Here is a 24,674-nt window from a genome sequence, read left to right as displayed (position 1 = left end):
TTGTAAGCGATTTCATGAGCATTTCTGGCTGTTTTGGGAGCGATTTTAAAAAGTGTAAGCTTTTTGCCAACGATTGTGTAGCGATTTGCGATTTTAATTCTGATTGGTCCTTTCAATTTTTTTTTTTACAGTTTGCGGTTATTTAAAATCACACACAAATTGTTATGTGTAGGGATTCATGAGCAATTTGCCAGCGCTTCAATACTTTACATTGAAGTGCAAACGCTCCCAAAATGCTGCATGTCCTGTGATTGCGATTTTGCTATTCGCAATCGCTACTGTTGAATTTGCTTCATTTATATACATTGGTACAGCGTTTAGGGAAATCGCTAGCGATTTAAAGTGCTCCCTAAACACTCAAAAAAGCGCTCTAGTGGGTTCCAGCCCAGTTCCAGCATTTTTGGCAGCGTTTTGGGATCGCTTTCAACCGCTGGCGATTTCCCAAAATGCTTTGCCTATATAAGTGAATGGAGCAGATTAAACTGGAGCGATTGCGATTAGGGAAATCACATTTGCAGGACATGCAGCATTTTGGGAACATTTCCATTATAATGTATTGTATAGAGCATGGAGATCCATTCCAAAATCGATTACAAAGCGCTACCACAAATCACTAGCGATTGTGGTAGCGCTTTGTAGTGAGTCCCAGGCCGTAGTGAATTGATGTTCAGTAAAGCGATTTATGGGCAGCAAAGCTGCTACTGGGCTCGGTATCAGGGTGCTAAAAATGTACGTACATGCATCCAATTTTGATTGGCCAATTTAATTAGTTCCATGTCGTATGATAGATTACCTACACAATCTGTTCATAGTATTCAAAATCAGTTGGCCCTCATATTACATGGAGCAGAGCCGGCCTTTGGGGGTGGCAAGTGGGGCAATCGCCCCAGGCCCCTGCGCCTGAGGAGGCCCCGCACCCTCTGCAGTGCTGGGGAGAGCGGGCATAGTTGTTAAAACTAACGTGTCTTCACGGATGCTCACAGCCACCATCTATTTCCTCTCCCAGCATCTGTGTATTGGTAACAGCGCCCCCTGGGATGACGTGACCGCATATCACCACAGGGGGGCACTGTTACCAATACACAGATGCTGAGAGAGGAACTAGATGGTAGCTGGAGCATCCGTGAAGACATGTGAGTTTTAACAACTATGCCCGCTCTCCCCAGCACTGCAGCCACATTATCTAACCTGTACTGCGGGGCACTTACCTATCTAATCTATACTGCAGGGCTTCTACCTATATAATCTATACTGCGGGGCACCTACCTATCTAACCTATACTGCAGGCTGGCACCTATATAATCTATACTGCGGGGCACCTACCTATCTAACCTATACTGCAGGCTGGCACCTATCTAACCTATACTGCAGGCACCTATCTAACCTATGCTGCAGGCTGGCACCTATCTAATCTATACTGCAGGCACCTATCTAACCTACTGCAGGCTGGCACCTATCTAATCTACACTGCATGCACCTATCTAACCTACTGCAGACTGGCACCTATCTAATCTATACTGCAGGCTGGCACCTATCTAACCTATACTGCAGGCACCTATCTAACCTATACTGCAGGCTGGCACCTATCTAACCTATACTGCGGGCAGGCACCTATCTAATCTATACTGCAGGCTGGCACCTATCTAACCTATACTGCAGGCTGGCACCTATCTAATCTATACTGCAGGCTGGCACCTATCTAACCTATACTGCAGGCTGGCACCTATCTAACCTATACTGCGGGCTGGCACCTATCTAATCTATACTGCGGGGCACCTACCTAATCTATACTGCAGGCTGGCACCTATCTAATCTATACTGCGGGGCACCTACCTAATCTATACTGCAGGCACCTATCTAATCTATACTGCAGGCTGGCACCTATCTAACCTATACTGCAGGGACCTATCTAACATATACTGCAGGCTGGCACCTATCTAATCTACACTGCAGGCTGGCACCTATCTAACCTATACTGCAGGCACCTATCTAACCTACACTGCTGGCTGGCACCTATCTAATCTATACTGCAGGCACCTATCTAATCTATACTGCAGGCTGGCACCTATCTAACCTATACTGCAGGGACCTATCTAATCTATACTGCAGGCTGGCACCTATTTAACCTATACTGCAGGCACCTATCTAACCTATACTGCAGGCTGGCACCCATCTAATCTATACTGCGGGCACCTATCTAATCTATACTGCAGCCACCTTCCTATCTAATCTATACTGCAGGCTGGCACCTATATAATCTATACTGCAGGCTGGCACCTATCTAATCTATACTGCAGGCTGGCACCTATCTAATCTATACTGCAGGCTGGCACCTATCTAATCTATAGTGCAGGCACCTATCTAATCTATACTGCAGGCTGGCACCTATCTAATCTATACTGCAGGGCACCACCCTACCTAATCAATACTGCAGGCTGGCACCTATCTAATATATACTGTGGGGTACCTACCTAACTAATCTATACTGCAGGCACCTTCCTATCTAATCTGTACTGCAGGGCACCTACCTACCTATCTAATCTGTATTGCAGGGCACCTACCTGTCTAATATAAACTGCAGGCACCTATCTAATCTATACTGCAGTGCACCTATCTACTATATACTGCAGGCACCTATCTAATCTGTACTGCAGGGCACCAACCTATCTAATCTATACTGCAGGCACCTATCTAATATATACTGCGGGGCACCTATCTAATATATACTGCGGGGCACCTACCTGACTAATCTATACTGCAGGCACCTATCTAATCTATGCTGCAGGGTACCTACCTACCTATCTAATCTGTACTGCAGGGCACCTACCTGTCTAATCTATACTGCAGGCACCTATCTAATCTGTACTGCAGGGTACTACCCTATCTAATCTATACTGCAGGCACCTATCTAATATATACTGCGGGGTACCTACCTAACTAATCTATACTGCAGGCACCTATCTAATCTATACTGCAGGGTACCTACCTACCTATCTAATCTGTACTGCAGGGCACCTACCTGTCTAATCTATACTGCAGGGCACCTACCTATCTAATCTATACTGCGGGGCACCTACCTATCTAACCTATACTAGAGGCACCTACCTATCTAACCTATACAGTGTGTGCTTCCACAACGTGTGTATCCACAGCATATATCTCTAGGCCCCGCATATGACACTCGCCCCAGGCCCCGCGTACTCTAAGGCCACCTCTGCATGGAGGTGTTAGAATAGGTCAGTGATTAGTCAATCTAAATTGGAAGTGTATATGTCTTTATAGCCTGCAACCCTTAAACAGTACCTGAATCGAAACTCGTGTACAAAATTAGATACTTACCTAAAGAGAAGGAAGCCTCAGGATCCTATTGAGGCTTCCCTCCCTGCTGTGTTGTCACCAGTCGCTGAGCGCGGCCCACCAGAAGTCCAGCGACAAGGCACTGTTGCTAATCATATTGGGGCTGCGCAGCTCTTCCTGAAGCGAGGCCGTTCAGCTCCTCTTGCTGATGCATTGCCACACAGCTCTTCTTCCTACAGCATGGCCGAGCAACAGCCGACCGAGCCCGCCCACACATGCGCAGTGGTACTGCGCATGCAGGCTTGCATGGCCATGCTTCAGGAAGAAGAGCTGCACAGCCCCAATATGGCAGGGGCCACACTCAACAACAGGGGACAACGGAGTAGCGAGTGGAGCCTCAATAAAATTCTGAGGCTTCCCTCTCTTAAGGTAAGTACTGTATCTGATTTCAGATAAAGATGGAGGCGGCAGAAGTATGAACCCACGTGCTGTTGTGGCTGGTATGGTGTAGTGCTGCGCCTCTTCAAATTGGGTGGCCTTTGTCAGTGGCTTGTTTTTTTGTTTTTTTACAATAATTGGTTTGTGTAACCAAGTTTAATTTTTTGATGTAAAGCAAGGTCACAAGGTCAGCCAGGGGGAGAAACGGTTACTGCAGGAACCAGGATGGTTGAGAAATTCTTACAGCCACGCTTCTTCAGTTGCTGATCTCTGCAAGCAGGGTTTGTGGGACAACCATTAGACTGCCAGAGAAACAGAGGTGCCACGAAAAGGGCATTATTGGGAGCATTAAAGAGGAACTGTAACGACAAAACGGCCCCTGGGGGGTACTCACCTCGGGTGGGGGAAGCCTCAGGATCCTAATGAGGCTTCCCACGCCGTCCTGCGTCCCTCGGGGGTCTCGCTGTAGCCCTCCGTACAGCGGTGACGCAATATTTACCTTCCTGGCTCCTGCGCAGGCGCTCTGATGGCTGTCGGCGCCGAAGTAGGCGGAAATACCCGATCGCCGTCGGGTCTGCTCTACTGCGCAGGTGCAAGTTTCCGGCGCTTGCGCAGTAGAGCGGACCCGACGGAGATCGGGTATTTCCGTCTATTTCCGTGCCGAAAGTCGCCACAGCGCCCCCGCTGGAGCCAGCAAAGGTAAATATTGAACTGACAGTCGGCACAGTCGCCGGCTGTTCGGAGGGCTGCGGCGAGACCCCCGTGGGACAGAGGACGGCGTGGGAAGCCTCATTAGGATCCCGAGGCTTCCCCCACCCGAGGTGAGTACCCCCCAGGGGATGTTTTTCATGTTACAGAGTCTCTTTAAGGAGAGACTGAAGCCGTTTTAAAAATGGGTTTTTACCTTTTTTTATTTAGCTTAAGCATGTTTGTCCCTGCTAAAATGCTGCTATCCCGTTGCAGAACGAGGGTTTTCTAACCCCCAAATCTCCTGGGAAAAAAAAAAAAAGACGGGGAGAGCTTTCTTGTAGAGGCAGAGCCTTGGGCTGTAGCTGTGCCTCTACTTGCGTCAATTCCCGCTGATCGCCGCCTCTACCCGCCCCTCTCAGTCTTCCTTCACTGGGAGGGGCGGGGAGAGGTGGAGATCCGTGGGCAGATTGATGCAAATGGAGGCAGAGCTACAGCCCAAAACTCTGCCTCCCTGGGCAGCAAAATCCACTACCAGGAAAGTCATGGATTTTTGCCCTAGGATTTCGGGGTAAAAAACCCTCATTCTGCCCCGGGATAGCGGCGTTTTAGCAGGGACCAACATGGTTAAATAAAAGGTAAAAACCCGTTTTTTAACTGGCTTCAGAGTCTCTTTAAAGGGAAAAGGGTTGTTACCACTAGACAAAAAGGGCAATCCTTGAAGGAGTAGAGAATACCATTAGACTGTCAGAAAATGCTTAAAAAGTACCAGAGCTCAATTAAATAAAAATATTTATACATACCTGTAGCTTCCTCCAGCCCAATTCGCTCTGATCGCTCCCATGCTACCCTCCTCCGCTGCCCCCAGCTTCGGTATCGGGTCCTGAAGCCGCTGGAGAGATGTGCAAAGAGCGCACTTCTCTTACGTCAGATTGGCTTCCGACTGACGGAAGTGACAGGACCCTGAACCGAAGCTGCAGGCAGCAGAGGACAGCGGCGTGGGAGCGATCCGGGCAGATGGGGCTGGAGGAAGCCCCAGGTATGAATAAATCTTTTTATTTAATTGAGCTCTGGTTTCCTTTAAAGGGGATGCAGATTTTTGAGTTTTATTCAGTTTTAAAAATATTTCACTCCTGTGTCAGTTTGTTATAAGATTGTAGACTATGGCCTCAATTCATAAAGCATTACCGCATGTGGTAATACTGAAAACAGCAGACTTTCCCGAGCACTTAGCAAAGTGTAAATTTATAAAGGCTGTTTCCGCATGAAAAACTGAAATTACCGAGCAGTGAGGTGAATTACTGACTTGGCTGTAATTACCTCCAACACGTGTCAGTAAATTGTCAGCAAATGTCAATTCATAAAGCCTTCAACAAGTGGTAAGTTAGACGATAATTAGACACCTCTGGTGAGGACTTATCAATGGGAAGTCTGTGCGAGTCTGCGCAGGGAACCAAAGTCTGTGCAAGTCTGCGCAGGGAACCAAAGTCTGTGCGAGTCTGCGCAGGGAACCAGTCTGTGAGAGTCTGCGCAGGGAACCAATCTGTGAGAGTCTGTGCAGGGAACCGAAGCCTCTGCGAGTCTGCGCGGGGAACCAAAGCGTCCGCGCAGGGAACCGAAGCCTCTGCGAGTCTGCGCGGGGAACCAAAGCGTCCGCGCAGGGAACCGAAGCCTCTGCGAGTCTGCGCGGGGAACCAAAGCGTCCGCGCAGGGAACCGAAGCCTCTGCGAGTCTGCGCGGGGAACCAAAGCGTCCGCGCAGGGAACCGAAGCCTTTGCGAGTCTGCGCGGGGAACCAAAGCGTCCGCGCAGGGAACCGAAGCCTCTGCGAGTCTGCGCGGGGAACCAAAGCGTCCGCGCAGGGAACCGAAGCCTCTGCGAGTCTGCGCGGGGAACCAAAGCGTCCGCGCAGGGAACCGAAGCCTCTGCGAGTCTGCGCGGGGAACCAAAGCGTCCGCGCAGGGAACCAAAGCCTCTGCGAGTCTGCGCGGGGAACCAAAGCGTCCGCGCAGGGAACCAAAGCCTCTGCCAGTCTGCGCGGGGAACCAAAGCGTCCGCGCAGGGAACCAAAGCCTCTGCGAGTCTGCGCGGGGAACCAAAGCGTCCGCGCAGGGAACCAAAGCCTCTGCGAGTCTGCGCGGGGAACCAAAGCGTCCGCGCAGGGAACCAAAGCCTCTGCGAGTCTGCGCGGGGAACCAAAGCGTCCGCGCAGGGAACCAAAGCCTCTGCGAGTCTGCGCGGGGAACCAAAGCGTCCGCGCAGGGAACCAAAGCCTCTGCGAGTCTGCGCGGGGAACCAAAGCGTCCGCGCAGGGAACCAAAGCCTCTGCGAGTCTGCGCGGGGAACCAAAGCGTCCGCGCAGGGAACCAAAGCCTCTGCGAGTCTGCGCGGGGAACCAAAGCGTCCGCGCAGGGAACCAAAGCCTCTGCGAGTCTGCGCGGGGAACCAAAGCGTCCGCGCAGGGAACCAAAGCCTCTGCGAGTCTGCGCGGGGAACCAAAGCGTCCGCGCAGGGAACCAAAGCCTCTGCGAGTCTGCGCGGGGAACCAAAGCCTCTGCGAGTCTGCGCGGGGAACCAAATTGTCCGCGCAGGGAACCAAAGCCTCTGCGAGTCTGCGCGGGGAACCAAAGCGTCCGCGCAGGGAACCGAAGCCTCTGCGAGTCTGCGCGGGGAACCAAAGCGTCCGCGCAGGGAACCGAAGCCTCTGCGAGTCTGCGCGGGGAACCAAAGCGTCCGCGCAGGGAACCGAAGCCTCTGCGAGTCTGCGCGGGGAAGCAAAGCGTCCGCGCAGGGAACCGAAGCCTCTGCGAGTCTGCGCGGGGAACCAAAGCGTCCGCGCAGGGAACCAAAGCCTCTGCGAGTCTGCGCGGGGAACCAAAGCGTCCGCGCAGGGAACCGAAGCCTCTGCCAGTCTGCGCGGGGAACCAAAGCGTCCGCGCAGGGAACCAAAGCCTCTGCGAGTCTGCGCGGGGAACCAAAGCGTCCGCGCAGGGAACCAAAGCCTCTGCGAGTCTGCGCGGGGAACCAAAGCGTCCGCGCAGGGAACCAAAGCCTCTGCGAGTCTGCGCGGGGAACCAAAGCGTCCGCGCAGGGAACCAAAGCCTCTGCGAGTCTGCGCGGGGAACCAAAGCGTCCGCGCAGGGAACCAAAGCCTCTGCGAGTCTGCGCGGGGAACCAAAGCGTCCGCGCAGGGAACCAAAGCCTCTGCGAGTCTGCGCGGGGAACCAAAGCGTCCGCGCAGGGAACCAAAGCCTCTGCGAGTCTGCGCGGGGAACCAAAGCGTCCGCGCAGGGAACCAAAGCCTCTGCGAGTCTGCGCGGGGAACCAAAGCCTCTGCGAGTCTGCGCGGGGAACCAAAGCGTCCGCGCAGGGAACCAAAGCCTCTGCGAGTCTGCGCGGGGAACCAAAGCGTCCGCGCAGGGAACCAAAGCCTCTGCGAGTCTGCGCGGGGAACCAAAGCGTCCGCGCAGGGAACCAAAGCCTCTGCGAGTCTGCGCGGGGAACCAAAGCGTCCGCGCAGGGAACCAAAGCCTCTGCGAGTCTGCGCGGGGAACCAAAGCGTCCGCGCAGGGAACCAAAGCCTCTGCGAGTCTGCGCGGGGAACCAAAGCCTCTGCGAGTCTGCGCGGGGAACCAAAGCCTCTGCGAGTCTGCGCGGGGAACCAAAGCGTCCGCGCGGGGAACCACAGCCTCCGCGAGTCCGCGCGGGGAACCAAAGCCTCCGCGCGGGGAACCAAAGCCTCCGCGCGGGGAACCAAAGCCTCCGCGCGGGGAACCAAAGCCTCCGCGCTTGGAACCAAAGCCTCCGCGAGTCTGCGCGGGGAACCAAAGCGTCCGTGCAGGGAACCAAAGCCTCTGCGAGTCTGCGCGGGGAACCAAAGCGTCCGCGCAGGGAACCAAAGCCTCTGCGAGTCTGCGCGGGGAACCAAAGCGTCCGCGCAGGGAACCAAAGCCTCTGCGAGTCTGCGCGGGGAACCAAAGCGTCCGCGCAGGGAACCAAAGCCTCTGCGAGTCTGCGCGGGGAACCAAAGCGTCCGCGCAGGGAACCAAAGCCTCTGCGAGTCTGCGCGGGGAACCAAAGCGTCCGCGCAGGGAACCAAAGCCTCTGCGAGTCTGCGCGGGGAACCAAAGCGTCCGCGCAGGGAACCAAAGCCTCTGCGAGTCTGCGCGGGGAACCAAAGCGTCCGCGCAGGGAACCAAAGCCTCTGCGAGTCTGCGCGGGGAACCAAAGCCTCTGCGAGTCTGCGCGGGGAACCAAAGCGTCCGCGCAGGGAACCAAAGCCTCTGCGAGTCTGCGCGGGGAACCAAAGCGTCCGCGCAGGGAACCAAAGCCTCTGCGAGTCTGCGCGGGGAACCAAAGCGTCCGCGCAGGGAACCAAAGCCTCTGCGAGTCTGCGCGGGGAACCAAAGCGTCCGCGCGGGGAACCAAAGCCTCTGCGAGTCTGCGCGGGGAACCAAAGCGTCCGCGCGGGGAACCAAAGCCTCTGCGAGTCTGCGCGGGGAACCAAAGCGTCCGCGCGGGGAACCAAAGCCTCTGCGAGTCTGCGCGGGGAACCAAAGCCTCTGCGAGTCTGCGCGGGGAACCAAAGCGTCCGCGCGGGGAACCACAGCCTCCACGAGTCCGCGCGGGGAACCAAAGCCTCCGCGCGGGGAACCAAAGCCTCCGCGCGGGGAACCAAAGCCTCCGCGCGGGGAACCAAAGCCTCCGCGCGGGGAACCAAAGCCTCCGCGCGGGGAACCAAAGCCTCCGCGAGTCTGCGCGGGGAACCAAAGCGTCCGCGCGGGGAGCCAAAGCCTCCGCGAGTCTGCGCGGGGAACCAAAGCCTCCGCGAGTCTGTGCGGCGAACCAAAGCCTCCGCGAGTCTGCGCGGGGAACCAAAGCGTCCGCGCGGGGAACCAAAGCCTCCGCGAGTCTGCGCGGGGAACCAAAGCGTCCGCGCGGGGAACCAAAGCCTCCGCGAGTCTGCGCGGGGAACCAAAGCGTCCGCGCGGGGAACCAAAGCCTCCGCGAGTCTGCGCGGGGAACCAAAGCGTCCGCGCGGGGAACCAAAGCCTCCGCGCGGGGAACTAAAGCCTCCGCGCGGGGAACCAAAGCCTCCGCGAGTCTGCGCGGGGAACCAAAGCCTCCGCGCGGGGAACCAAAGCGTCTGCGCGGGGAACCAAAGCCTCCGCGAGTCTGCGCGGGGAACCAAAGCCTCCGCGAGTCTGCGCGGGGAACCAAAGCCTCCGCGAGTCTGCGCGGGGAACCAAAGCCTCCGCGAGTCTGCGCGGGGAACCAAAGCCTCCGCGCGGGGAACCAAAGCGTCTGCGCGGGGAACCAAAGCCTCCGCGAGTCTGCGCGGGGAACCAAAGCCTCCGCGAGTCTGCGCGGGGAACCAAAGCCTCCGCGAGTCTGCGCGGGGAACCAAAGCCTCCGCGAGTCTGCGCGGGGAACCAAAGCCTCCGCGCGGGGAGCCAAAGCCTCCGCGCGGGGAGCCAAAGCCTCCGCGCGGGGAGCCAAAGCCTCCGCGCGGGGAGCCAAAGCCTCTGCGAGTCTGCGCAGGGAGCCAAAGCCTCCGCGCAGGGAGCCAAAGCCTCTGCGAGTCTGCGCAGGGAACCAAAGCCTCTGTGAGTCTCTGCAGGGAACCAAAGTTGCTGTGAGTCTGTGCAGGGAACCGTGATTACAGCTTGTAACAAAAGAGAGATAATGCCACTCTTCTGCTGTACCGCTTAATGGGCTGCGGTAATTTACCGAATTTCAAAGGCAGCTGTGAAAATCGTAATGAATTAGCACACAAAGGTCTAAAACACCGAATGCGGTATTTTCCCTCCCAGATTTTTTTACTGCAAAGCCTTTTATGAATTGAGGCCCCTGGTCAGATTGTTGTCCAATGTAGTGATCTAGGATTTGTAAGCCTGGGAGGAATCGGAGAGTACGAGATCGTACTGCACATGAGCAGGGCGGGGGCGGTGGCATGATGGAGGATGCGCATAGCCAGGGACATGCAGGTGCATTGGCCCGCTGACTGGCCAGTTGCCAGAAACAAAACTGGCTTGCTGCGGGGACAGGAGGATCGGTTCGTCCCGGCGCGTGCAAAGGACGTCTGCAGGGGCCCGGTAGAAGCCCCAGGTAAGTGAAACTCTTTTTCTCCTCTCAGTTAAGGTTCCCTTTAAAAGTAAGTGTGGTTGTTTCATTCACTACCCCCATAACAGTGCCCTTCATTATAGTCTCCTTATTTCAGTGCTTTTTATTAATGTGCTCATTATTATTATTTATTAATGTTTATTGAGTCAGCAAAAAGTAAGTTGACAAATATAACCTTATATAACTTTGTACATTGTAATCAAATGTAACAGTCCACCGATAACACATATAATATAATATTCATGTAGTACAGTCAGTAATTTTCATTATTCTGACCCTTAATTTAGTGCTTCTTTTTACAGTATTCCCTGTTATACTATTATAGTGTGCTCTGTCATACTTCCCATACCCCCACGATCAGAGAAAAGGTCAAGGAACCCCTGTAAAGTATTCAAAGAACCCTTGGGGCTAGAAAAGGGTTAATAAATGAATTCATATATCCCAAAAAATTGGTATAGTCACTAAAGTGAAGTAAGCAGAATAACGTACATAAAGTCTTGCATGCAATATTTTGCATTTTGCGGCGATCGGAACAAACAAAATATGCAAATCGGCCCAGCAGGGCCTGAGCAATCCTCCATGGCGGCATAGCCCGAGCTCAGATTCGGCCAAGGAGGTTAAGGAAAAGGAGGGACCCTTAGACTATCCCCGAAAAATATATGAGGAGCAGGGTGACCACTAGACCCCAGGGATCACCAAGGCAGGATTTATATAAAAAAAGGGGGCTATTACCATGGAAATACTTTTTTTATTTCCTCTTATAAGCCTGTCCACTTTTGAAACCACACCCCCTGCATAATAAAGCAACTAAATACACTATGCTTTATATAAACATTTTAGCGCCCCCCTCCCAGTCTTAGACTTTTACTACCCAAACCAACGGGAAAAAAAAAGTGAAATTGCAATAGCTTTTGAAATCGCTACACTAAAATAAAACTGCATAAAAAGGCATCAAGAATCACTGCTGAAATCGCTTTACAAAAGGCTAGCAAAAACTGTTCCCTCCTCCCCCCACAAACCCCCTCCCTGACACCTCACCTGTAACCGTCCACCCACGCATGAACCGAAGCAGGTTGTTTTGGTGCACGGTGATCAGTGTGGAAACTAGGCGCCCGATAGGGTACTCTAATACTGTGCAGGATGTGTAATGGTAATTTGTGGCTTCGGCTGCTGCCGGATTATGAATTACATCATAGTTACATAGTTATTTGGGTTGAAAAAAGACATGCATCCATCGAATTCAACCAGAGAAAAAAGTACAACTCCAGCCTGCTCCCTCACATATCCCTGCTGATCCAAAGGAAGGTGACAAACCCTTACAAGGAATGGTCCAATTAGCCCCAAGGGAAAGAAATCCTACCTGACTCCAGATGGCAATCAGATAAAATCCCTGGATCAACACCACCGGGAAATACCTAGTAATTATAGCCATGAATGTCTTTAAACCCAAGGAAAGCATCCAATCCCCTCTTAGGCCTGGTGCAACTCGAGCGGTTTTTGAAGCGTTTCGCAAACTGCTTCCGCCTGTGAAAGCACTTGGCTAATGTATCTCAATGGGCTGGTGCTGTGCACACCAGCGGTTTGAGGTTTTTAGCAAACCGCAAACGTGGGTCCTGCAGCACTTTTGAGGTTTGCAGAAGCGTTTCTGCCTTAATATAAAGTATATAAAGTATATAAAAAGCGCAAACCACTCTGAAAAATGCTAGATCAGAGCGGTTTTCCAGGCGTTTTTGTTACAGTAGCTGTTCAGTAACAGCTTTACTGTAACAATATATGAAATCTGCTACACAAAAAAACTCCAGAAAATATGCCTAAAATCGCTCTGAAAATCTGCTTCAAAAACCTCTAGTGTTTTGAGTATCTGCTAGCGGTGCACTGGGCCTTAAAACGCAAGTTTAGAGTTTGCCATAACTACTTCCTGTGGAAATCTCGAGTTCTAATTTCCCTTTTAAAGCATCATAAAATTGTATTTTCTTTAGCTGCAGCGGCTTGGCATTCAATACGATTATTTAATTTGTTGTTGATTAGTACTCATAAGTCCATCTCCAAGTTTGACGTCCCCATCTGTATCCCATTTATTTTGTATGGTGCTAGACCATTGGATTTCATCATATAGCCATCCTATCCAGATCCTGTTGCAATATTTCACCATCCTCCTGAGAGTTTATGAATCTGCACAATTTTGTATATTCTACAAAAATAGCAACATTGCTTTCTACTTCATTTACTAGGTCATATTGAAGAGCACTGGACCCAGTACTCGAGATTGCCACAGGCTGGATGGTGTAATGGTTAAGGGCTCTGCCTCTGATACAGGAGAACTGGGTTCAAATCTCGGCTCTGCCTGTTTAGTAAGCTGGCACCGATTCAGTAAGGAGTTTCTTGGGCAAGTCTCCCTAACACTGCTACTGCCTACTGAGTGCGCTCTAGTGGCTGCCTCGCAAGCGCTTTGAGTCCGACAGGAGAAAGGCGCTATACAAATACTGCAATTATTACTGACCCCTGTGGGACCCCACTGCTAACAGTCACCCAGTTTCAATATCATCCATTGACCACAACTCTTTGTTTTCTGTCCATTAGCCAGTTCTCTATCCATGCACACAGACTCTTCCCCAGTCCTTGCATCCTCAACCTTTGCACCAGACTGTTGTGGGGAACAGTGTTGAAGGCCTTTGCAAGTCCAAGTATATCACATCTACAGCATTCCCAATATCCACACTAGCGTTTACCACCTCATAAAAGCAGAGTACGTTCGTTAAACAGGACCTGTCCTTAGTACACCCATGTTGATGCTGAGAAATAAGATTATTTTTTACTATAAGTCTTGTATAGTATTTCTTGGTAACCCCTCAAATAGTTTGCACACAACTGATGTTGAGCATACAGGTCGATACATTTCCTGGATCTGATTTTTTTGCCCTCCCTAAATAATAGGAAAACGTGGGCTGTACACTAATCTATTGAAATACTGCCCGTTGAAAGAGAGTCACAAAAAGATACGATAAAGGGGTTTATCGATAATTGAACTTACTGTATACACTGGCGTATAAGCCTAGTTTTTCAGAATTAAAAATGTGCTGAAAAGTTACCCCCCTCAGCTTGTATGTGAGTCAGTGGAGCAAAACAGATAGTGGAGCAGGTTTTGTTACTGGCAGAGGATTGCAAGGATTGTGCACTAGTGATCCTGCTCTTACCAGCTGGCTCCCTGCTGTGTCCGTGCCCCACATCCCCTGCAACATGGTGTGCAGAGTGTGCTGCTCAAGACTACCTGTGTCCCCTGGCTTGTGGAGCGGAGCATGCAAGCAACGTGTCAACGGTGCAATGATCAGGTAGTCTTCCTGTGTAGCAATAGCTGTGTCTCATATCTATGATGCCATCTAGTGGCTTCTTGAGACACAGCTGTATGATCCTGGGGCACATTTGGCTACGGGGAGGGGGGCTGATTTGTACTGTGGGAACATCAGTCAACTGTGGGGGGGCACTATGTTCGGGAGGGGGCTTATACTTGAGTCAATCACTTTTCCTGGTTTCTGGGGGGGAAAGTGGGTACCTCGGCTTATACACAGGTCGCGTATATGCGAGTATATACAGTAATTCCCTTGGGACCCGGGAATGTATGAAAAACGCATGGAAAATGCAATACAAACGCACGTGAATAAAAATGCGATGTTTCCCGCACTGCTAAGTGTGCACCCAGCTGTCAGTGCATTTTCATTGCATTTGCGTTTCTTGGCATATGCTTTTTTTTTCTTGCGTTTTGCATGCGTTTTAATGCATTCGCGTTTTGCATATACAAGACTCATGCATTTTGCTTGTGGTTTTTTTTTTATGTGCTTTATGCAAATCACTAGGAAGTTAAACAGAAGCAGAAATAAATCATAAAACATGTTTGTTTGTTTTTTAATTGCATAAAAAAAGCATGCAAAACACACTAAAATGCAATACCTCTGCGTCAGCATTAACTTTTAAATGTTTTTGATGCGTTTTAAAAAAATATGCAACAAAACCAGCGTTTTTAAAAACGCATATTACAAAATGCCTACACATGCATTTTTTTATGTGGCCCTTTGACTAACATTATACGCATAAACGCTGCATTTAACGCAACGACAGCATTTCTGCCTAGTGTGTTCCCTGACTGAAACCAGAATTGCTTTTGCAATCGCTAACACTAAAATAAAATTGCTACAAAAGACGTTAAGAATCACTGCTGCAATTGTTTTACAAAATGCTAGCAAGAACGCTGAACGATTAATTAAATATGCAGATTATAAATCTCTAATTGTAGAGTATGATATGATGGCCACATTTGGCAAGTGAGGTGAAGGGAACATGGCCCCACTTGTAGTGGGAGGGAGGGGTTTCATGGTGAGGGTGTCATGGTAACCTGCGTAAACAAGTGATGTCATAGAGGAGTTGGGGATACAGCCAGGAAACAACACAAGTGATGTCATAGAGGAGCTGGGGGATATAACCAGGTAACAGCCCTTGCAGACTGCAGAGTGACGGCGCTGGGACCAGAGGAGGACGTGTCTCCAGGTTATCTAGGGTCCACAGGCAAAAGCAGAGTTCCCAGGCAGAGGTTCCGTCTACAGGAACTGGTCTCCGCCTACATACAGGAGGCAGAGTATGGTGTCCGGGTTACGGCCCACTACAGCCATTTCAGCAGCGATTTGGAATCAAGTGGATGGAGGTGAGCCTGCTGGAACAATTGTGATTTGACCAATAGCAATTACTCAGCATGTAGCATTTTTGTGATTGGCATTCAATGTTAAGTATAGAACCACTGATTTTACTACGCCAACCAACCAACCAACAACCCCCCCCCCCCCCCCCCCAAAAAAAATTGAGGCTGGGAACACACTAGGCAGAAACGATACAATTGTGGAGAAAACAGCGTTTATGCATGTCATGTTAGTCAATGGGCCGCATCAAAAAATGCATTTGTATGCGTTTTGACATTTGTGTTTTTAAAAACGCTGGTTTTATTGCATATTTTTCTAAAACGCATCAAAAACTCTCATAATAAAAGTCAATGGTGACGCAATGTAATGCGTTTTGTATGCGTTTTTATAGGCGTTTGAGAAATAAAATATGTTTTCCGATGTATGTCCGCTTCCTGTTGACTTCCTAGTGTTTGAGTGTTTGCATAAAATGCAATAGAAAAACACATACAAAAAGCATATGCGGTTTGTATATGCAAACTGCAAATGCATTAAATGCACAAAAACCGCAAAAAAAAAACCGCATGTGCGGGAACCAAAAACTCAAACGCATAGAAAACACATGGAGAACGCAATACAAGCACACAAACGCATAAGCATAAAAGCGTGATGATTCCCGCACCGCTACGTGTGCACCCAGCTGCTGTAGTGCGTGAAAGGTCCCATTTTCTGTCATTTGCGTTTTTGAGTTGTTAGTGTGTTTTAGTGCGTTTGCTTTTTTTGCATATGTTTTTTTCTTGTGTTTTAAGTGCGTTTCAATGCATTTGCAGTTTGCATTTACAAGACTCGTATGCGTTTTGCATGGGGGGGGGTTTTATATGCGCTTTATGCAAATCACTAGGAAGTAAAAAAAAAAAAAAGCAGAAATCATTCATAAAACGTTTTGTTTTTTTTAAATGTACCGGTATATAAAAATGCATGCAAAACGCACTAAAATGCAGTACCTCTGCGTCACCATTGACTTTCATGATGTGCCTTTTTCAAAAATATGCAACAAAACCAGCGTTTTTAAAAACGCATATTACAAAACGCATACACCTCTACGTCAGCATTGACTTTCATGATGTGCGGTTTTGATGCGTTTTTTTAAAAATATGCAACAAAACCAAGGTTTTTAAAAAACGCTTATTACAAAACGCATACACAGGCGTCTTTTAATGTAACTCATTGACTAACATACGCATAAACGCTGCCTTTCATGCCACGCCAGTGTTTCTGCCTAGTGTGTTCCCTGCCTGAAATCAGAATTGCTTTTGCAATCGCTTACACAAAAAAAAAATTGCTACAAAAGACATCAAGAATCACTGCTGCAATCGGTTTACAAAATGCTAGCAAGAACGCTGAGCGATTGCAATTAGAGATTTCTAATCTGCATATTTAATTAGAGTATGACATGATGGCCACATTTGGAAAGTGAGGTGAAGGGAACATGGCCGCACTTGTAGTGGGAGGGAGGGGTTTCATGGTGAGGGTGTCATGGTAACCTGCGTAAACAAGTGATGTCATAGAGGAGTTGGGGATACAGCCAGGAAACAACACAAGTTATGTCATAGAGGAGTTGGGGGATATAACCAGGTAACAGCCCTTGCAGACTGCAGAGTGACGGCGCTGGGACCAGAGGAGGACGTGTCTCCAGGCTCTCTAGGCTCCACAGGCAAAAGCAGAGTTCCCGGGCAGAGGTTCCGTCTACAGGAACTGGTCTCCGCCTACATACAGCAGGCAGAGTATGGTGTCCGGGTTACGGCCCACTACAGCCATTTCAGCAGCGATTTGGAATCAAGTGGATGGAGGTGAGCCTGCTGGAACAATTGTGATTTGACCAATAGTATTCACTCAGCATGTAGGCATGTAGCATTTTTGTGATTGGCATTCAATGTTAAGTATAGAACCACTGATTTGACTACCCCAACCAACCAACCAACAACCCCCCCCTCCCCAAAAAAAAAAATTGAGGCTGGGAACACACTAGGCAGAAAAGATACAATTGTGGAGAAAACAGCGTTTATGCATGTCATGTTAGTCAATGGGCCGCATCAAAAAATGCATGTGTATGCGTTTTGACATTTGTGTTTTTAAAAACGCTGGTTTTGTTGCATATTTTTCTAAAACGCATCAAAAACTCCCATAATAAAAGTCAATGGTGACGCAATGTAATGCGTTTTGTATGCGTTTTTATAGGCGTTTGAGAAATAAAATATGTTTTCCGATGTATGTCCGCTTCCTGTTGACTTCCTAGTGTTTGCATAAAATGCAATAGAAAAACATATACAAAAAGCATATGCGGTTTGTATATGCAAACTGCAAATGCATTAAATGCACACAAAATGCAAAAAAAACGCATGTGCAGGAACCAAAAACTCAAACGCATAGAAAACACATGGAGAACGCAATACAAACACACAAACGCATAAGCATAAAAACATGATGATTCCCGCACTGCTACGTGTGCACCCAGCTGTAGTGCGTGAAAGGTCGCATTTTCTGTCATGTGCGTTTTTGCGTTGTTAGTGTGTTTTAGTGCGTTTGCTTTTTCAATGCATTTGCGGTTTGCATTTACAAGACTCATATGCTTTTTGCATGGGTTTTTTTTTTTATGCGCTTTATGCAAATCACTAGGAAGTAAAAAAAATCAAAAAAAAAACGGAAATAAATCATACAACTTTTTTTTTGTTTTGTTTTTTTAAAATGTATATAAAAATGCATGCAAATTGCACTAAAATGCAGTACCTCTGCGTCACCATTGACTTTCATGATGTGCGTTTTTCAAAAATATGCAACAAAACCAGCGTTTTTAAAAACGCTTATTACAAAACGCATACACAGGCGGTTTTTAATGTAACCCATTGACTAACATACGCATAAACGCTGCGTTTCATGCCACGCCAGTGTTTCTGCCAAGTGTGTTCCCTGCCTGAAATCAGAATTGCTTTTGCAATCGCTAACACTAAAGTAAAATTGCTACAAAAGACATCAAGAATCACTGCTGCAATCGCTTTACAAAATGCTAGCAAGAACGCTGAGCGATTGCAATTAGAGATTTCTAATCTGCATATTTAATTAGAGTATGACATGATGGCCACATTTGGCAAGTGAGGTGAAGGGAACATGGCCCCACTTGTAGTGGGAGGGAGGGGTTTTATGGTGAGGGTGTCATGGTAACCTGCGTAAACAAGTGATGTCATAGAGGAGTTGGGGATACAGCCAGAAAACAACACAAGTTATGTCATAGAGGAGTTGGGAGATATAACCAGGTAACAGCCCTTGCAGACTGCAGAGTGACGGCGCTGGGACCAGAGGAGGACGTGTCTCCAGGCTCCACAGGCAAAAGCAGAATTCCCGGGCAGAGGTTCCGTCTACAGGAACTGGTCTCCGCCTACATACAGCAGGCAGAGTATGGTGTCCGGGTTACGGCCCACTACAGCCATTTCAGCAGCGATTTGGAATCAAGTGGATGGAGGTGAGCCTGCTGGAACAATTGTGATTTGACCAATAGCAATTCCTCAGCATGTAGCATTTTTGTGATTGGCATTCAATGTTAAGTATAGAACCACTGATTTTACTACCCCAACCAACCAACCAACCCACCCCCCTCCCCTCAAAGAAAGAAAAAAACATGTTTTCCGATGTATGTCCGCTTCCTGTTGACTTCCTAGTGTTTGCATAAAATGCAATAGAAAAACACATACAAAAAGCATATGCGGTTTGTATATGCAAACTGCAAATGCATTAAATGCACAAAAACCGCAAAAAAAACCCCGCATGTGCAGGAACCAAAAACTCAAACGCATAGAAAACACATGGAGAACGCAATACAAACACACAAACGCATAAGCATAAAAACATGATGATTCCCGCACTGCTACGTGTGCACCCAGCTGTAGTGCGTGAAAGGTCCCATTTCCTGTCATGTGCGTTTTTGCGTTGTTAGTGTGTTTTAGTGCGTTTGCTTTTTCAATGCATTTGCGGTTTGCATTTACAAGATTCGTATGCGTTTTGCATGGGGGGGGGGGGTTATGCGCTTTATGCAAATCACTAGGAAGTAAAAAAAAAAGCGGAAATAAATCATAAAACGTTTTTTTTTTTTTTTTTTTTTTTTAAATGTATATAAAAATGCATGCAAAACGCACTAAAATGCAGTACCTCTGCGTCACCATTGACTTTCATGATGTGCGTTCAAAAATATGCAACAAAACCAGCGGTTTTAAAAACCGCTTATTACAAAACGCGTACACAGGCGTTTTTTAATGTAACCCATTGACTAACATACGCATAAACGCTGCTTTTCATGCCACGCCAGTGTTTCTGCCAAGTGTGTTCCCTGCCTGAAATCAGAATTGCTTTGGCAATCGCTAACACTAAAATAAAATTGCTACAAAAGACATCAAGAATCACTGCTGCAATCGCTTTACAAAATGCTAGCAAGAACGCTGAGCGATTGCAATTAGAGATTTCTAATCTGCATATTTAATTAGAGTATGACATGATGGCTGCATTTGGCAAGTGAGGTGAAGGGAACATGGCCCCACTTGTAGTGGGAGGGAGGGGTTTCATGGTGAGGGTGTCATGGTAACCTGCGTAAACAAGTGATGTCATAGAGGAGTTGGGGATACAGCCAGGAAACAACACAAGTTATGTCATAGAGGAGTTGGGGGATATAACCAGGTAACAGCCCTTGCAGACTGCAGAGTGACGGCGCTGGGACCAGAGGAGGACGTGTCTCCAGGCTCCACAGGCAAAAGCAGAATTCCCGGGCAGAGGTTCCGTCTACAGGAACTGGTCTCCGCCTACATACAGCAGGCAGAGTATGGTGTCCGGGTTACGGCCCACTACAGCCATTTCAGCAGCGATTTGGAATCAAGTGGATGGAGGTGAGCCTGCTGGAACAATTGTGATTTGACCAATAGCAACCAACCAACCAACCAACCACCCTCCCCCCCCCCAAGAAAAAAAAATATGTTTTCCGATGTATGTCCGCTTCCTGTTGACTTCCTAGTGTTTGAGTGTTTGCATAAAATGTAATAGAAAAACACATACAAAAAGCATATGCGGTTTGTATATGCAAACTGCAAATGCATTAAATGCACAAAAACCGCAAAAAAAAAAAACCGCATGTGCGGGAACCAAAAACTCAAACGCATAGAAAACACATAGAAAGCACATGGAAAACGCAATACAAACACACAAACGCGTAAGCATAAAAACATGATGATTCCCGCACTGCTACGTGTGCCCCCAGCTGTAGTGCGTGAAAGGTCGCATTTTCTGTCATGTGCGTTTTTGCGTTGTTAGTGTGTTTTAGTGCGTTTGCTTTTTCAATGCATTTGCGGTTTGCATTTACAAGATTCGTATGCGTTTTGCATGGGGGTTTTTTATGCGCTTTATGCAAATCACTAGGAAGTAAAAAAAAAAAAGCGGAAATAAATCATAAAACATGTTTTTTTTTTTTGTTTTTTTTTTTTAAATGTATATAAAAATGCATGCAAAACGCACTAAAATGCAGTACCTCTGCGTCACCATTGACTTTCATGATGTGCGTTTTTCAAAAATATGCAACAAAACCAGCGTTTTTAAAAACTGCTTATTGCAAAACGCATACACAGGTGTTTTTTTATGTAACCCATTGACTAACATACGCATAAACGCTGCTTTTCATGCCACGCCAGTGTTTCTGCCTAGTGTGTTCCCTGCCTGAAATCAGAATTTGCTTTTGCAATCGCTAACACTAAAATAAAATTGCTACAAAAGACATCAAGAATCACTGCTGCAATCGCTTTACAAAATGCTAGCAAGAACGCTGAGCGATTGCAATTAGAGATTTCTAATCTGCATATTTAATTAGAGTATGACATGATGGCCACATTTGGCAAGTGAGGTGAAGGGAACATGGCCCCACTTGTAGTGGGAGGGAGGGGTTTCATGGTGAGGGTGTCATGGTAACCTGCGTAAACAAGTGATGTCATAGAGGAGTTGGGGATACAGCCAGGAAACAACACAAGTGATGTCATAGAGGAGTTGGGGGATATAACCAGGTAACAGCCCTTGCAGACTGCAGAGTGACGGCGCTGGGACCAGAGCAGGACGTGTCTCCAGGCTCTCTAGGCTCCACAGGCAAGAGCAGCGTTCCCAGACAGAGACTCCGCCTACATACAGGAGGCAGAGTATGAGCAGGTGCATAAGCAATAATAAGTGAGTACCCATATCAGTAGTTCTCCTTGTGGCCCCCAGAGCAATAACTGGGACATGTCAGTAAAGGGAATTAAGAGAATGTATGCAGACGAGTTTTCTGCATCGGCAGCAGATGCGAACTAGCAAATACAGCCCCCCTCGATTCCAAGCCCCGCCGCATGTCCAAGCCACGCCCTGCATGTAAATTGATAAGTTAACAGAAAGACTTTTATGTAAGTGCAGGCTGCTGTGCTGTGGCTTTGAGTCTAATGCTGGGAATACACAGTTCGGTGTCCAATAGATGGCTACATAGATAATTTTCCGACATGTCCGATCTCCCGTTCGATCGTTTTGCTGCTCAATTACTGTTAGAAGTAAATGGAAAAAGATAAGACAAACAAGCGGAAAATAATAGAATCGAGTTGGAAAATCGAGAGGCAAAAATCGATCGAACGCTGAATCGTGCGGCAGAAACGCATTGTGTATTCCCACCATAAGGCAGGAAACGCACTAGGCAGAAACGGTAGCGTTTCGGAAAACGCACCTAATGCAAGTCAATGGGCCGCATGAAAAAATGCATTTGCATGCATTCTGCAATGTGCGTTTTTAAAAACGCTGGTTTTGTTGCATATTTTTCCAAAAAAGCATCAAAAACGCACATAATGAAAGTCAATAGTGATGAAGAGGTATTGCGTTTTTATATGCGTTTAAAAAAAAACAAGTTTGATGGTGTATTTTCGCTTAGGACCTGAGCCCACTATAGCAGTCGTGCGCAGTTGTGTCCGCTTTTTAGCATCTGGAACATTGATGTGTTTCGGAAAAGCAGACACAACTGTGTTAGTGGGCTCAGGCCCTTACTGTTTACTTCCTAGTTATTTGCATATAACACATTAAAAAAAAAAAAAAGCATATGTGATTTATATATGCGAACCGCGAATGCAATAAAACGTATGTAAAATGCTAGAAATGCCCATGTGCGGTACAAAAACGCAAACACACAGAAAACGCACATGCAGTAAAATGCGACCTGCTGCCCATGGGCTCACCAGTGGGGGAGGGGCATGGGAACACATCAGAGTTTGCTGCAGGCCCTCTAGTCTCTCCTGTGATTTCAGGCTAATCCTCCCCTACACAACCCATGCAGTGCTATGCAGTGTGATATCTATGCTCACAAATGTATTTGACCAACAATATGCTTAGAAGATGGAGGAAGATCTCTGTGCTAGTATGTCTCTGAGTAACACAAACACATGAACACTGTCAGGCCAGCTGGATGCTGCACATCTCATTACACACAGCATACCTGGTGAGGGAATAGCTTGCTGACGTCACCAGGAGTCGCGTGCAGCTGCAGGCCTCGTGCACCTGCATAAACAAGTGACGTCATAGAGGAGTTGGGGGGTTATAGACAGGAAACAGCCCCCGAGGACAGGTAGATCGACGGCGCTGTGACCAGGAGGAGGACGTGTCTCCAGACTCTCCAGGCAAGAGCACAGCATTCCCGGGCAGAGGCTCCGCCTACACGAACTGGTCTCCGCCTACATACAGCAGGCAGAATCTGCACAGGCACACCAGCAATGAAATGTGAGTGCTATTCATTTCTATCAGTAGTGCCCCTTGGGGAAAGGAGAATACTGAGCGGTCTATGACAGGGGGCGGGGCTACACTTGGGGAAGGGAGAATGCTGAGCTGTCTATGACAGGGGCGGAGCTACACTTGGGGAAGGGAGAACACTGAGCTGACTGACAGGGGCGGGGCTACACTTGGGGAAGGAAGAACACTGAGCTGTCTATGACAGGGGGCGGGGCTACACTTGGGGAAGGGAGAACACTGAGCTGTCTGTGACAAGGGCGGGGCTACACTGGGTAAAGGGAGAATGCTGAGCTGCTTGTGACAGGGGTGGGGTTACACTGGGTAAAGGGAGAACACTGAGCTGTCTGTGACAGGGGCGGGGCTACACTGGGTAAAGGGAGAATGCTGAGCTGCTTGTGACAGGGGTGGGGTTACACTGGGTAAAGGGAGAACACTGAGCTGTCTGTGACAGGGGCGGGGCTACACTGGGTAAAGGGAGAATGCTGAGCTGCTTGTGACAGGGGCGGGGTTACACTGGGTAAAGGGAGAACACTGAGCTGTCTATGACAGGGGCGGGGCTACACTGGGTAAAGGGAGAATGCTGAGCTGCTTGTGACAGGGGCGGGGATACACTGGGTAAAGGGAGAATGCTGAGCTGCTTGTGACAGGGGCGGGGTTACACTGGGTAAAGGGAGAACACTGCGCTGTCTATGACAGGGGCGGGGCTACACTGGGTAAAGGGAGAACACTGAGCTGCTTGTGCCTGGGTGCGTTTACGCTTGGGAAACCGAACACTGAGATGTCTTTGAAAAGAGAGGCTGCAGTAGTGTAGGAATAGGGTTGAAAAGTGGTATTGGGGAGCTGCACCAGGGAGCCAGCAGCAGCCCAGTACTGGATGTTAAAACCATAGCTACTGTATTGGTATTGATTGCTATTGTGTTCGATTTGCATAGTGATTACCATTAATAATCTGTTCCCACCTCTGCTTAAAGAGACACTGAAGCGAGAATAGATCTCGCTTCAGAGCTCATAGTTAGCAGGGACATGTGTGCCCCTGCTAAAACGCCGCTATCCCGCGGCTAAACGGGGATCCCTTACCCCCCCAAAACCCCCCCTTGCAAAATCTACGACCAACTTGGTCGTAGATTTTGCTGCTGGTGAGGCAGGGCTAACGGCTGCAGCCCTACCTCCCAGCCGTCTATCAGCGGCGCATCACCGCCTCTCCCCCGCCCCTCTCAGTGAAGGAAGACTGAGAGGGGCGGGGGAGAGGCGGAGATACGCGCTGATAGACGCGCGTGAGGCTGCAGCGGTTAGCCCTGCCTCAATCAGCAAGCGCAGCCGGCGCTGTACAGAGGGGATTTGGGGGGTAAGGGACCCCGCTTAGCCGCGGGATAGCGGCGTTTTAGCAGGGGCACGCATGCCCCTACTAACTATGAGCTCTGAAGCGAGATCTATTCTCGCTTCAGTGTCTCTTTAAGCATCTCTGCAGTGTAAGGACAGGATAGTGTATTTCACTGGGTCACATGAATTAAAGAGAACCCGAGGTGGGATTTTATTATGCTAGTGGGGCACAGAGGCTGGTTGTGCACACTAACACCAGCCTCTGTTGCCCCATGCTGTGCCTCCAAGACCCCCCTGTGCGCCGCTGTACCCCCCGCAGTGCTGGCGA

General features: G+C 48.9%; 1 long non-coding RNA gene across 1 annotated transcript in view; it reads right to left on the bottom strand.

The window, feature by feature from the left end:
• The window catches only part of LOC137570408 (uncharacterized), a 172,523-nt gene extending 149,560 nt beyond the window's left edge, over positions 1-22,963 (bottom strand). The window contains exon 1 of the long non-coding RNA XR_011031024.1: positions 22,737-22,963. This is a non-coding gene — a long non-coding RNA (uncharacterized lncRNA). The remainder of the gene's footprint in view (positions 1-22,736) is intronic.
• Positions 22,964-24,674: the final 1,711 nt, after the last annotated feature.

Source organism: Hyperolius riggenbachi, chromosome 4, assembly GCF_040937935.1.
Source record: "Hyperolius riggenbachi isolate aHypRig1 chromosome 4, aHypRig1.pri, whole genome shotgun sequence".
Classification (NCBI taxonomy): Eukaryota; Metazoa; Chordata; class Amphibia; order Anura; family Hyperoliidae; genus Hyperolius; species Hyperolius riggenbachi.
This window is presented reverse-complemented; position numbering and strand designations above follow the sequence as displayed.